The sequence below is a fragment of the Passer montanus genome, unplaced genomic scaffold, assembly GCF_014805655.1.
Source record: "Passer montanus isolate IOZ18808 unplaced genomic scaffold, ASM1480565v1 scaffold8, whole genome shotgun sequence".
Classification (NCBI taxonomy): Eukaryota; Metazoa; Chordata; class Aves; order Passeriformes; family Passeridae; genus Passer; species Passer montanus.
The window spans coordinates 4,501,948-4,507,713 of NW_024373256.1; positions in this window are offsets into that span (position 1 = coordinate 4,501,948).

Here is a 5,766-nt window from a genome sequence, read left to right on the forward strand (position 1 = left end):
CGCCTTTGCCAGCCCCGTCCCGCTCCGCCAGCGGCCGCTTCGTCACCTTCTCACCCCACTGCACACCTGACACCCCTATTGCGTGACTGCTGTGGTTGCGTCCAAGATGGCGCCGCCTTCCATTCTACTGAGGTGGGGTACGGCTGAACCATTTTTTGGGGGGCGCCGTTACATTTAACTGCGCCGGCGCCCAGTGAAACCTCCTCCCTCCGCACATGTTGCTGGGCAGCCGGTGGCAGGACAACGCCGCGGTGAAAGGACAGCGCGCTGGCACGAAACTCGCCCTACCGCCCCCCCTACAATCTTTCACCTTGGCTTCGCCCGACGGCAGTCGGCGCGCGCGCGGGCGCTACCAAGCTGGTGCAGAGGGGGAGGCGCGCGGTGGTTCGCCGACATCGGCGCGGTTGTGCCGGGGCGCGGCGAGGGCGGCGGGCCAGCGCTCCCCCCGCGGCGGCGGCGCGCGTGGGACGGGCCGGCGGCAGCGCCACATCAGCCGGGAGCGGCCGCGGCCGGGCGGCTTCCAGCGCTGTGTTAGTGCCACCTGACCTTTGTGGGGTTTAAATAACATTTTTCCTGAGCTACAAGGTGGCAGTGGCCGTGCCGCGGCATCTCTGTCTGCCCGCGAGAAGCCTTAAGGGTCCGGTGGCCTCCCGGTGCAGGGCGGTGATCTGAGGGGTCACAGGCGCGGTCCTGGCGTCTCAGCGTGATTTTTAAATGGTTTTTGAACTGGTAAAGCTCTGCTGTCTTCATGTTGGCTACCAACATGACTGACTTGAGAGATGTGAGCCCACATTGTCGATTAAAGCATCGCATTCTGTCCCGGGCACCTCAGGCTGATGAAGAATTCAAAGAATACATGAAGTGTGACATCTGTCACCGTGTGTGTTTATATAAAAAAAAAGAAAAAAAAATATTGACTGACTTGAGAGATGTGAGCCCACATTGTCGATTAAAGCATCGCATTCTGTACCGGGCACCTCAGGTGATGAAGAATACAAAGAAGTGTGACATCTGTCACCACTGTGTGTTTATATAAAAAAAAAAAAGAAAAAAAAAATGTATATGTAGTATATTCAGAGTGGCTCAAAGAACTTGGAATTTGCCTCGGATACCATCCCGAGGTGACAATTTCAGAGGAAAAAGTTCTTGAGAAATGGCTCGTCTGTTCAAACTTAAGAGACGAACACTTGCATTTTGAGTAGGATTTCTTATTTTTTCTATCCCAATGCTTTCAATCAATCAGCAAAACAGACAATGCCAGCAGTAAAAAAAAAAAAAAAAAAAAAAAAAAAAAAAAAAAGAAGAAGAAAAGAAAAAAGGGCAGAGCAGGTAGTGTACATAGCATTTTAAAATGAGATTAAATTAGACTTTTAGGCTTTGTCTTCCGTCGCAGCACCTTCGATGCTGTGCCCCGCCGTTCGCGGTGCTCGGGGCGCTGGGGCGGGCAGGGCAGCTGTGCAGTTTGGCAGGGAGTCACACGATGGCATCCGAGCTCCACTCCAGTCCCTTCCCTGCTGGAGGCAGCTCCGCTGGATGGAAACGATGACTGGCACTTGGTGCAGCAAATTTTCCCCTCGTTATATCGTGGTAGCTGACCAGCCCCTGACTTCCCAGTCAGCACCAGCACAGACACTAAAAAGTGAACACAAAGTGCTGTTTCCTGCCATCACAACCACACATTTTTCCAAGTGTGAGGCGGCACCATGGTCCCAGCTGGCTCCTCAGTATCCCATGGCTCTTCCAGGGGTGTGTGTGAGGTCTGTGTTGCTTTTGTTTCACCACTCCCCCCGGTGTCTGTATTGCTGGAATGTGCAATTTCTGCAGTTGCCCTTTTTCCTGTTAGCACTTTTCCAGCCCTTTGGTTATGCTCTGGATCTAAACATTGGATTCTCCTTTCCCTGACATTGCACAGGCTGCTCTTTGCACTTTCCTCTACTTTTCAGCAACTTTTGATTTATCTGCTGTTCCTTCCTTCTCCTTTTCCTTTCTCTGTTGAAATTTCCCCTCAGTCCTGTCCTATCTCACTGCTATTCTTTTTCCTCCCAGCCCTTACTCAGCAATCTGAGGGAGAGCGGAACAACTTTTAAAAACAGAGATTTTGGCACTGGCAGCTGGAGCCTGCTCCTTTAAGTACTCCACATGCAAAACTCCAAATCAATGAGAAATTTGGGGGGAAAAAAATCTTGCAGGAAAGGCTTTTTATAACACAGCTCTCCAACCAGCAGTGCCTCATGAATTTTATTGTGTGCAGGTGATCTGAGAATAGTGGAGCTGACAGCTCCGTTTCCTAAACTGAATTCTGAAGGAGTAAGCAAATTCTTGTATGAAATTTCATCTAATCCTGACAGGACGTGCCCAGAATGACACTCTGTGAGGCAGGGCCTGGGGCAGGGAGCTGTTTCTGCATGGCTTTTGTCACCTGGAGCTGCTGGCTGAGCCCCTCTGCTCTGCTCTGGTGACACCCAGCACTGCAGGGACAGGGAGCTCTTGGAGCAGGTCCAGAGGAGGCCACCAAGAGGATCAGAGGGATGGAGCAGCTCTCCTGAAGGAAAGGCTGAGAGAATTGGGATTGTTCAGCCTGGAGAAGAGAAGGTTTCAGTGTGACCTGACCGTGGCCTTTCAATACCTGAAGGGGCCTGCAAGAAACATGGAGAGAGACTGTTTACAACAGAGAATGGATTTAAATTGAAATAGAGTAGGCTTTGATTAGATATGAGGAAAAACTCTTCCCTGTGAGGGTCAGAGGGCCCTGGCATGGATTTCCCAGAGCAGCTGTGGTGCCCCATCCCTGGAGGTGTCCTAGGCCAGGTTGGATGGGGCTTGGAGCAACCTGGAATAGTGGGATGTGTCCCTGCCCACAGAACAGGGTTGTAACAAGATCATCTTTAAGGTCCCTCCAACCCAAACCATTCTGTGATTCTCTGATGTGTTCTTTTTTTTTTTTTCTTTATGCTCAAGGTTTTCCAGAATCTTTTGCTGCAGTTACAGCAAATACAGAAGTGTTCAATAACTTACCTCAAGCAGACTCTTTCTGACCCCACTGAAAAAATTATTTCTGCAATTAAATTATTTTCCACAGTATTTTTCTTCAAGATTCCGAAGCAGTCTTCAGCTGAGAATATCTTATTTATACCAAATAAATAGTTATGCTATTAGCTTAAGTACAGACCAATCAAAAATCTATAGCTGAATGAGCACATGTTGATTCCTCCATTCATTTTCTCCAAAAATGCTATACAGGCAAAAAACCCTGCGGTGTTCAAAGTGCTGAGCACGCAGAACTCTGCTCGGCTGCTGTGCAAACATGATGTGAAGGGCCTCTCAGCTTCAATAATGCCATGCTTTTTTAATTTCATACACAGCTTTCGTCTGCACCCACGCTCGTGGGGACTGGGCTGAAATAGCACCGAGGGAGGAGGAAAAGGAGAATCGCTCGACTCATTCTCATCTTTGTAGCAGCACAAAAACTTCCAAAGGGGAGCACTGTGGTCACAGTTACCCCTGAAATAATTCTCTCTGCATCATTTTCTGATTTAGTTCTCTCTGCGTACAGTGGAGGGGACTAATTAGCTTCCCACGATTAAGAAATAACAGGAATATTAATTAGGGAATGCATCCAGTCCTTTGGATGTTGAAAACATAAAGCATTATTATGAATTGTAACATCTGAATCTGGAGGTCCAAAATCTATACATTTTTTTTGTGTCTGATGGTGTTTTCAGGAAAATCACTGTACAAAACATGCACCTTTTTTTTTTCCACCACTGTCAACGATATCATTCCTGACTAATAAAGTACAGGAAGTGGGAAAAAAATCACTAATAAAATGAGAGGTGCTCATACATGCAGTTGTTGGTTTTTATGCCATTTTGGAAAGCGTATTTGCATTTCAAATGTTTGTATTTCTGTGCTTTTCTGAATAGGTTAGTGTTCATTTCTACCAAATTTACCAAAAATCCAGATGCAAAATATAAAAAAATACTGAGCATGATTGATTAATCACCTAGATGGCAGCAGAAATGCCATGGGAAAAGGAAGTCAGTTAAAGAAAATATACCAAAATTGGCTTGGAGTAATTCATCTGATGAGAGGGCACCGTCTCAAGCTGTGCCAGGGGAGGTTTGGGTTGGACATCAGGAGGAATTTCTTCACAGAAAGGGCGATCAGACATTGAATGGGCTGTCCAGGGAAGTGGGGGAGTCACGGATCCTGGAGGCTTTTCAGGACAGAGTGGATGTGGCACTCAGTGCCACAGTCTGGGTGACAAGGTGCTGCTCAGTCACAGGTTGTACTCAATGATTTCAAACTCTTTTCCAGCGCAGTTGATTCTGAGATTGTGTGACAGGAATTCCAAAGTACAGCCTCACCAGTTATCTACTTTTCCTAGCGCACAAGAAAGCCTCCCCGAAGTTCACAACAACCATCCTTTCCAGACTTCAAAAAATAAAGCAGTTATACTAGGGAATAATCCCGTATTAAACCTATGAGCCGGTCGCTTCTTACACGCTGTAAAACACTCGGGAGATGCGTTACTAATCCCGAAGCGCTTCCGAGGCGCTCGCAGCGATCCCTTCGCTGCCCTGCCGGAGCCCGGCGGCGCGGGGCTGCAATTTGACACGTCCCCACGGAGCCGGGCCGAGCCGGGCCGAGCCGGGGCAGCGGCCGGGGCTCCGCGCCGGGGTCGGGGCCGCGCTCCCCGCCAAACCTGCGGGGAAGCGCCGCCGCCTTTCCCCTCTTTCCCCCGGGCAGCGGGACCCCGCTGGCCCGGCCCGCCCGGTGGCTGCCCGTGGCCGGGCCGCAGCGCTGCCATTCGGGGCAGGGGGTCCCTCCCGTGCCGAGGTGCGGGGAAGCAGCGGCAGCGCCGGCAGCGCCCGACCCGCTGGGGTTACCTGCCCGGCGAGGCGGCGGGAGGTCTCCCCGGTGGCCGTCCCGGTGGTCTCCCCGGTGGCCGCGCCCGGCGGGGCGGCGGGAGGTCTCCCCGGTGGTCTCCCCGGTGGTTGTCCCGGTGGTCTCCCCGGTGGTTGTCCCGGTGGTCTCCCCGGTGGTCTCCCCGGTGGCCGCCCGGTGGCCGCAGGCGGTCAGCTCCCCGCAGCCCTCCTGCCGGGTGGACGCGGACTCGGGGCGCGGTCCAGAAGTTCTCCCGTGGGGAGTCACGCGGCCGAGCGCTCCCTGTGTGCGGCACAAAGTTTTTTATTTTTATTATTATTATTATTTTATTTCGTGCCTGCTCCGCGCTCGCCCGGGGGCTCCGGGCGCCCTGGAGGCGGCGCCGAGCCTCCCGCGGCGGGTCGGTGGCGGCGGCACGGGCGCTCCCGGTGCCTTCGCTCCGAGCCGAGCCAGCGGCGCATCCAGCGGCGAGAGCACCGGCTCCTGGCGCTGGAGTTGTAGGAGCGTGCAGCTGGCTCTGGGATGAAGAAACTTGAAGGCAAATACTGCCAGCGCTTGTTGCGAAATGAGATGGAGAGAGCTCCTGGGTGAACTGAGGGAATAACATGTTAGACTCCTTTAGCAGTTAAGCTGAAGGAAACTTTTAGAGGGTTCTCTGAAGTTCTCTTTGAAGTGGCTGAACTTTTGTACCTGCTCTGTGCATACAATTTTTTTTTTTTTTTTTTTTTTTTTTGCTCAGTTTGGAAAGAAAACTGAGTAGGTAAGCTTAATGCATGGAAAAATGCTTTGGTTGATTATATTTAGGATCCACTGTGAGTTTGCTCTTAGGATCCTCTTGTGAGTTTAGGCCTGTGATGCTCCCAATGCAGATAATGCTTA